The sequence below is a fragment of the Papaver somniferum genome, chromosome 10 (genome assembly GCF_003573695.1).
Source record: "Papaver somniferum cultivar HN1 chromosome 10, ASM357369v1, whole genome shotgun sequence".
In the NCBI taxonomy this organism is placed as follows: Eukaryota; Viridiplantae; Streptophyta; class Magnoliopsida; order Ranunculales; family Papaveraceae; genus Papaver; species Papaver somniferum.
In genome coordinates, this window is record NC_039367.1 from 65,686,404 (window position 1) to 65,696,776 (window position 10,373).

A 10,373-nucleotide genomic window follows, 5' to 3' on the forward strand; every position below is an offset into this window, starting at 1 on the left:
AAGATATGAGAAAATAACCAAGACAGTGATTCCACTATTACACATGAATGAATGATGGTAAGTAACCCAAAACTCTAATTATCTTTAAGCCCCTTATTTTCTTAACTCACAAATAATCAGAAAAATTCTCAAATATTAATTGTATCCCCTAAGCATATATTATCTAAATAAAGTATAACCTATCTAATTGAATCACAACTAATGAAGAAAATTATGCAAACAATTAAAAACTCTGCAAAAGCAGTGATTGAGTGAATTATAAATTAGAGAAAATAAAATAGTTACCAATTATTCATGCGTAAATAGCTTCCTCATTGCCTTGGTTGTGAGAGAATTAGCTCATCATCATGTTGGAAACACGCTCAAAAATCATTATTATTGCTCAAAGGGTGTTTACAAAGATGAAATGGAGAAAATGATGAAAATCTGGTGTTTGCAACGTTTATAGTTGTTGCAAACACTGTTACAGAAAATGATAAAGATGAACTGTTGATGTTACTGTAACTCTGCGACCCTCGTATGAATGTCTTTGTCACTGTAGCATGAACGACAGTCTCTGGTGGTCTTTGTTCTTCGTGTTCTTCGCAGCAGCAACATAAATGGTGGTCTTCTGCAACTCGATTATCTCGACTTTCTGATGCTCTGAAACTCTCCCAATCTCTTCATCCCCTTTCTATGAACCTTGAAGCACCTTTATATATCCCATAGGCTCCACATTAATTCTCAAATATTCTGAAAATCTCTCTTATGCCTATGTCCACACCACCACCACCATCTCTGCAAGCTGCTAGTGACAAAATTCCCTGTCAACTTTGTGGTACTGTTGGTCACCTTGCTCTAGAATGTACACATAGGCTCAACTTTGCTTATCAGGAAATAAATTCACCTCAGAACCTTTATGCCATGCTTGCTGTAACCAATATCTTTGGTGAAAATCCTTGGTATGCTGATAGTGATGCTAATCAACATATGACTTCTTCTGCTTATCCACTTGAGGACTATACTTCTTATGATGGCTTTGAGTATATTCAATATGCTACTGGTGAAGGTATGTCTATCTCATATATTGGTAATTATGTTATTTCTACTCCTTCTGGTTATTTTACCCTTCAGAATATACTGCATGTTCCCAAAGACACCTCAAATCTTCTTTCTGTCCATAAGTTCACTAGTGATAATAACCTTCACCCATATTGATTATACTGTGCAGGATCTTCAGAGTGGGAAAATTCTGCTTCAGGGACCACATAGAAATGGACTTTATCCCATCAACTTTCACTCCACCAATTTCAATGCTCTCCGCACTATCGAGTCCTCTTCAGCTGTTTGGCATCATAGACCGGCTCATCCATCTTTTCAAACTCTTAAAAGAGTCTGTTCTACTTTAAATGAGTCCAATGTAATAACTACTCTTATTTTCTGTGATAGTTGTCAACTAGGAAGGTCTCATAAACTTCCATTTACTTTATCTTCTAGTTTTACAAGCAAACCTCTTGAATTACTTCATATGGATTTATGGGGGCCATCTCCTGGTCTCTTTAATAGTGGCTTTCAATATTATGTCAACATTACTGATGATTTTTCTAAGTTTTGCTGGTTGTTTCTTTTATCTGCCAAATCTGACTTTAAGACCATTTTCTATAACTTCAAAACTCAAATAGAAAATGAACTATCTGCTAAGATTACTTGTATAAGATCAGATGGTGGGGGAGAGTTTATTAAAAATGAGTTGTCTCTATTTGCCACTGCTCAAGGTATTAAACATGAAGTCACTTGTCCCCATTCTTCTGAACAAAATGGTGTTGCAGAAGCCAAACATAGACATATTTTGGACATTGGCAGAACATTTTTAATAACCTCTCATCTTCCCGATTATTTTTGGGTTGATGCCTTTCTTACAGCCAACTTTATCATTAACAAACTGCCAACTAGATATATCCAGTTCATGTCTCCATTTGAGAAACTCTTTAATAAGAAACCTGATTATTATTTTCTTAAAAGCTTTGGATGTTCTTGTTTTCCCTGGATGAGGCCTTATACATCAAAAAAACTTGTACCTTGGAGTGTTTATTGATTTTTTCTTGGATATGCTGCTAGACAGAAGGGTTACAGATATCTAGATCCTATCTCAGGAAAATTTTATGTTTCTAGGCATGTTATCCTTAATGAGGAGTGCTTTCCCTCATTAAGAAAGTATTGATAATACTCTTCCAAATGTAAAATCATAGGATTGGATAAAATTCTGTGACATGAGAACGATGTCGCTGTCCAAAGTAAAAGAGCTGCTAATAAGAGGAAAAGAGAACAATATGATTACTCTCATACCTCTGGTCGCAAGCCATATTGTTTGGTGAGTGCTGAACTGGTAGGTATTTCATTTCAATGATGCAACTTACCTCAAACTTTTGTCAACAATGGTTGATTCATACTCATTGTGTTTTCAAATGTAGGAGGCGGCGAACCCTAAAGCAGAAATCACTACCTCTGATGTGTGGATTAAATCTCATTCACAGAAGGGTGGGGTAATTTTACCTAGTGCGCAATCATACTATGTGAGTCAATTGTTTGAGAAGTTATATGTAGTCTTCTTTAACTGAATATATGCTACCTAGTGATTAGCATTATAAGCAAGTGATTCTTATGCTCAACACTATAAGAACAACTTACTAAAGCGCTAGAAAACATCAAGGGAAAACTGGAAGCAGGTACTCCAGTAGAAGAAACTTGTGCAGTGACTCAATTATTTGGGAAGGATTCAAGAGGACGGGTTCGTGCTGTGGGTCCTGTTTCTCGTATGCAAGTTGATCTCTCTGCTTTTACTCGTGCTAAAGTAACTGAACTGAGGTCTAAAGATGAAGTTCTTACTAATAAGGTGGAAGATTTAGGTGGCAATATGGGAGTTCTTATTGAAAGCTTTAGAACATTATGCCATATAGTGAAGGATATTCAAGATACAATGACATCATCAGTTTTTTCCTCAAACATGTGTAGCACTTCAAGTGGTCAGGAATGTTCACCATGTCATGATGCTTCACCTCAATCAGGTTCAGTTTCTCACACAAGTTCACCTAGTCATGTCATACCACCAGCTGCTCACCCAAGTTCACCTAGTCATTCCATATCACCAGCTCGATCATCAGTAGGGGATATGCATCAGTGTTCGTTGATGAACATAGAGGGTGAAATAGTTGCAACTGGTAAAGTTTGTACTGGTGGGTTTGCACTTATGGCTCACGGCTCACCTGTATCTTCTACTTATTTGAAGGTGTTGATCGACAACATTCTCATGCCAGATGAACCAACTGTAAAAGCTAACATGCTCATACCGACCTTTAAATATGTTGGAATTGGAGGATTCGTGATTCATCCAAAGAGGTCCATCGCATATGATTAAGACGACTTCACTACTTTTTTGTAGATATTCTATGAAGTTCTTCGTGGATATCTCAACAGTCTTTTGCTTCACTTATATAAATGTCTAGCTAACACATGGTGTTTTTTTTTTGCTTCTGTTCGCAATTTTTTGTATGTATGATGAACACTCTAATATGCACACTCTTATGTTTTTTGTATGTATGCTGAACACTCTAATATGCATACTCTTACGCATTTATGCATGCAGAAGAGCCTTATCCTATTATGCTTAAGGAAGACTATTATGCAGTTGCGCATAAGTGGTTTAACATTACCTAGAAACAACTGATCCTTTTTATATATGTATATGTGAACAGAACGGTTTATGAATCTATATTTACTTTTTATTGCCTTGTTTCTATTAATTGTATATATGTATATGTAGGTGGTCTTTCTGTTGTATGTGATTACGCAGGCGGCTTCATTTAAAGTCAATTGAAGAAGTAGTAGCCACTGGGGGAAATATCAACCCCTGGTAAGACTGCACTTGCTTGCACTTATATTATTAGGTTTATGTTTGTGGAATATGACCTTCAGTTTATATTTACTTGCAAGGTTTTATACTTAATGTTCACTTTTGCTGAGTGAGAAGTGAACTGCAGTGGGATCACCATCAACTTGTGCTGGTATAATTCTTCTTTACGTTTCTGAATTCATTTTAAGAGTCATTTAACACAACTATCTCCACTGAAGAACTTATGTCTTTCTTTTTGATGTTTAAATAGTGGCCCAAGGTCCGATAACGAATAAGGAAAAAGTCCTTGCTCACTGGTATGTCTTATGATTTTTTTTTCTGGTTTCATCTTATTCCACTTGATACAATAGTTAGGGTTTCATTCCTTAGAATATCTGAGTTTCCTATATGACTTGAATAGTTTTTCTGTAAATGGAGATGTAAACTGCAGTTAATGTTTCGTATTTGTTAAACATGTGCCTTTTGCATGTGACCCAATTCAGTGGAGTTTGAATTTTTTTTCTTCGTAATGCTAGATGTGTCATGGATTGTATCTCATGAATGGAGGTTCATTCTGCATGATGTAGAATAAAGTTGGATTTTCTGGAGTTGAGGATGCATAATATGAGAAGAACACTGTTATAGTTTCTTTGATGGTAAGTTTTATCTAATCACTATTGCATTATTCAGTTTGTTATGTCTTAGAAAAGATATAAGTTGGAGGTGAACATAGAAGTTTTTGGAGGAACTGCAGTTTGAAGTTGTATTGGTGATAGAGATTATAGTGTTGAGATTGCACCTGATATAAGTTAGAGTTGTTGGTTGGATGCAGTGGGAGTTATAGTAGAAGTTAGATGAATTAGGAGAGGTATGAGCTGCCGTAGGTTGGGTGGAATGAGGGTTAAGAAGGAGATGTTGCTTAGAATTAGAACTAGTATTGTAGGTGGTGAGAATGCTGATATGTTGAATATTATGAATTTCCTGAGTTAAAAATGATATTGTTAATGAAGATAGAAACGATGGCTCTATGGTGTTGAGGGTACGCTGAACTTGGTAGTGATATTGTAATGGTGGTAGTTATAATTGAAACTGGAAGTTGTTGAGAATGATGGGCTTATGTTCATTATGCAGAATGTGTCATGGATTGTATCCCATGAATGGAGAATATGAGAAGAGCAATGTTATAGTTTCTATGATGGTTTCTAATAATTGGTACATTGTTCAGTTTGTTATGTCTTAGATAAAACCTTCAAGTATATCTTACGTTATCCATTGAATCATCTCTGCATTTAACTTAGTTTGAAATCAAACTTTCTCATTTCCCATAAGAAATGAACACAATACTTATATATCTGTTTTTTGTTGTCTAGACAGAGTACTTCAACTGGACTATAACCAACTACTCCCTGCTCACTGGTATGCTCCTCTACTGAGATTTCATTCTTTGGTTGTCACTTGTCATTATTTGAGAATAAAACAACTTAGGAAATGACTCTATCTTTAGCTAGTTACATCCTTTCTCATTTTTTATGAACTGCTGAGCATACCCATGTATGCTTGCTTATATTTAAGAATTGAAAGATCTGTTTGTTCATATACATAAATGGTGAGAGTGTTTTGCTGAAAAACTTGCAGGGAAACTCAAATTTAGACAGTATATACTGTTGCAGGAACCCTAATTTTAACCAGGCCAAAGTTGACCTGGAACTATTTTTTTCAGGTTACATATTTCGCAACTGCTTAGAACTGTTGCGAATTTTATACCGGAACTGTTATAGCCGGATCAGACAATATTGTCCGTTTTTTTTAAAAACTGGGTAAAATTTTCGTAAATGTTTGAAACCGTTGCTACCTTTCATATAGTTGCAACAGTTTGAAATTGTTGCGAAAAGAAATTCGCAATAACAATGTAGCCTCGTGAAAAATTGCGGACTTTTGCAACAGAGGAGAACTGTTGCAAAACCACTTTGCAACTGCCATCTTTGCTAATCCCTAAACTTGGTGTAGTGTAGGTAAAATTAAGGAAGAACGAGACAAATACTCGATACCTGATACCCAATGGGTACCCGTTAGGATCCGAAAGCTTATCAGATTTACTCTTCAACGATATTGTTAAGAATCCCATTTTAGGACCTGGAACGGATTCGGTTCGGTTCTAGGTACCTGTTGGCATCCCTAAACTTATTGTATTATTATTGTGGTTATAAACTACAGTAATTATCTAACAAAAATGATTTAGATGGCAAGCAAAATTGGATGCAGATGTTCCTGGACTATTTATATAATTAATATTAAGATTATAAACAAATACAAATCTAACAATAATGATTTAATGCCCATAATATTTTACATAAAAATGAATGCATTATTGTGGTTATCAATTATAGTAATAATCTAACAAAGATGATTTAGGTGTCAAAATTTATATCCATCATGTATTGAACTGAATTCGGATATCCAATATACTGGCTATAGGGTTAGACCACCATACAATCTTGCTAAATTCTAACCCCTATTGGAAAAATGGTAGTATTCTCTTCAAATTTTTTTGTGCCTTGACTTGATCACGAAGACTGCAAGGAAATCATTGTTGAATGTTGGAGCAAAGACATTTTTAGATCCAGTGCTTACCTCATTGCTAGAAAACTCAAAGATATAAAGTTGTTTATCAGAGTGTGGAACAAGGAAGTCTCTGGAAACATGAAAACTAATATAGAAGATTGCAAGAAACATCCAGAATGGCTCCACAAAAAATGCACAGAGTTGATAGAGGCCAAATTCTAACTCAGCTAGAAGAAAGCTAAAGGATTGGTTTGACATTGTCGAAAGTTTTTGAAAAACTAAGAGTAGGATCAAATAATCAAGTTAGGAGACAAGAACACAAAGTACTTTCATAGAGCCACCAAATGTAGAACCACAAGAAAAAAGATTGATACTATTAAGGATGTTAATGGGACCTGGATAACTGAATACTCTGAAGTTGTTACTTTGTTCACCAATCACTTCACCAAAATGGCTAATGCATAAGATATTAAGATTAACCCAGATATTATAAACCTCACCCCCACTACCTTATCCTCTCATGACAACATCATCCTCAACATATTACTTGATATAAATAAAATCAAAGCCACTCTTTTTAGTATGGTTGGAGACAAAACTCCTGGTCCTAATGGCTTCCCTCCTAACTTTTTCCAAGCCAACTGGCACATCATATGAGATGACATTTTGAATGCGGTTTAGAAAAAATTCATCTCTGGCTAAATGCTCAAAGAAATGAACTCCACCTTGATCTCCCTAATCTCCAAAACTGATAACCCCTCATCTCCAAGACATTTCAGACCTATAAGCCTATGCAATACAATTTACAAGATTATCTCTAAATTTATTTACTAAAAAATGAATCCCTGCTTAAAAAAAATCATATCCCCTTACCAGTCTGCCTTCATTCCTGGCAGACAAATATCTAACAACATTGTTATAGCCCCGAAATCATCCATTTTATGAGATCTAAAAGAGGAAAGTGTTAGAGCATTGCTCGGTCGAACTCGCAAGCGTTTATATCTCAAGCTTGTTTGTCAAGTTTAGTTGATCGAAACTATAGTCTTGATTTCTAGTCTACCAATAGGTGTTTCAGACTAGGATAGAATGTGTAGTTGAGCTTTAGAATTCACGACGCTTACAACTGAAGATGAAGATCTACTGAAGAACTCGGAGGAACTTCATCAACAAAAGGTATGTGGAGACTAAAACTTATCTATCACTCAGAAGTCTATTATATTCTTACATATCTCTTATTGAGACAAGTCATATATGATATAGTCTTTCATATCATACACATTTGATATTTCGAGCTGAGTATAACTCGTATATCTATTTCTCAAAATATGTGTTGGTAGATTTCTGTCTTAGCTACATTCATCATGATTCTTGACTTTATGTCAAAATATGATCATGTGGAAATTGCCTTGAAACATCTTACATGATTTGTGTGAGACGGTCATTTGATGTCGACTTGGAAAGTTTCGTATTGATCACTCGATCACTTGCAAATTGCTTATTAGCTAATGGTATGTGTGAGACAACCATTGTTTTCTTCTAAAATGTTTCAATGATTGAAATGGGAGTTAAGAGATAAACCCATGTCTGTAAACATTACAGTTTGTGTACTTAGTGCACAGACTGTTTTGACAGAATTCAGGACCGGAAGTTTGCATACCCGTTCGCAAACTTTTTCAACTGTTTAAGTCAGGGTAATTAAGTTTTCGCAAACTGATTTTACTGTTGGTCCGAGAACCAAGTTTGTGTACCCATTCGCAAACGGTTTCAACTGAGTTCGGTCCGGAGCTAAAGTTTGCGTACCCGTTTGCAAACTGTTGGCTTGTGAACAATGTCCGAAACTTAAGTTTGCATACCCGTTCGCAAACTGAAGTAGTTCAAGTTCTTAAATCGGTAAAGTATGATTTCATACTCATGAATAAATACATTTATATAATAAGGAATGCAATCGGTCAAGTTCTTTCGAATCAATCTGATTTTACTTCGATTCGTTAATGTATTTTACTATAAGATAATGAATAGTTGAACAACTCTATGAAGAACACAATTAGATCCTTTGATTATCAGTGATCATCATAGTTGATCTATATATGTTAGATGAATGTGGATTAGACAAAAGTTTTTATATGGCTAACTTTAGTTAACTATTATTGAGCCAACTAAATGTACACGTTTAGGTACAGTTACCCAATGAAGTATATTTCATTTGTGTGTGACAAGCTAAGTCCATCTAATGGTGGAAAAATATTGCTTTGGTTTCAAGCAAAACTTAGCTTGCATCTTAAATCAGGATTTCATCTAACGGGAATAATGAATGTTTTGTTTCTAAGATAACTAAGCAAACCCTGATTTGAGAGACTATATAAGGGACAACTCTAGCAACTGGGAAACCTAATCCCCACACATCATGTGATACTAGTTGCGACTAGAGTCGATACTCCTTTAGCCTAGGTTTTTCCAAAACCGTATAGGTTAACGACTTAAAGACTTCATTGGGATTCTAAAGCTAGATCCAACTATTTTTTCTGTAGTTTTGTATTCTGATCTTACTTGTTCAATCGTGTTGAGTACCATATTCTCTAAGATTTGCTCGAGATTTATATCTGATAGGTAAGATATAAAAAATAATCACAAAGCTCTTCGTATCATTCTTTGTGATTCCACAATAACTTGTTCTACTACCATATAGTTAATTTATTGTGAGGTGATTGATATTTCTAGCCTGTTTTTCGGGAATATAAGTCTGGATTATCAATTGGTTCCTCTACACCTTGATTTATCATAAGACGGAACAAAACTTCATAGGCATTTTTGTGAGAGACAGATTTATCTATCTGAATAGACTTCTTTGTGGGAGACAAATTGGTTTATAAGTCTTTGACTTTGGGTCATAGCAACTCTAAGTTGTGGGTGAGATCAACTAAGGGAATCAAGTGCGTAGAGTCCTGTTGGGATTCAGAGGCGTAAGGAACGCCACTGTACCTTGATCAGTGGGAGATTGGTTAGGGCTCAACTACATTCCAGTCCGAAGTTAATCTTGTAGTAGGCTAGTGTCTGTAGCAGTTTAATACAGCGTGGTGTTCAATCTGGACTAGGTACCGGGGTTTTTCTGCATTTGTCGTTTCCTCATTAACAAAATTTATGGTGTCTGTGTTATTTCTTTTACGCATTATATTTTATATAATTGAAATATCACAGGTTGTGCGTAGTTTATTGGTAAATCCGACCTTGTTTGTTGGATAGGAACTAATTGACGCTTGGATATTGGTCTTTGGTACCATCCAAGTTATTTCTCATATTCAATCAGGCTTATACATTCCTATCTGTTCGATTGCAGATTGATTTGAGAAATCGAGACATAAACTCTTGGATACTTTTCTGTGATTGAGTCTGACTGTCTAGTTGACTCTCTTGGAATTGTGTTGGAGCTGTCCATACAGATTATCGAACGAAATATTGGGTGTGGTTGTTAGACCCACGCGTTTTCAGAAAGAAAGGGGAAAATGGTTGCATGGGGATTAAAATTGATATGGTCAAGGCCTTTTACAGAGTTGACTGGGACTTCCCATTAGCTACAATGAAGAAAATTGGCTTCAATGACCAGTGGTGTGGGAAAATCTACCAATGCATATCAAAAACCACATATGCTGTGCTCATAAATAAATCCCCTGAAAAATTCTTCAAACCTTCTAGGGGGATAAGACAAGGTGATCCTCTCTCTCCTTACCTTTTTTTTTTGTATGGAAGCCCTCTCAAGAACTCTTACCCAAGCTGAAGATATGGGCCTCATATCTGGTATCAAGATCTGCAAGAATGCTCCCTCAATCAACCATCTCCGCTTTGCTGATGACTGTATGGTTTTTTTGCAATGCCAACAAAATGGAAAGTCAAAAATTAATGGATATCCTCTAGATATTTAGTGAGACCTCTGGTCAATTAATCAACT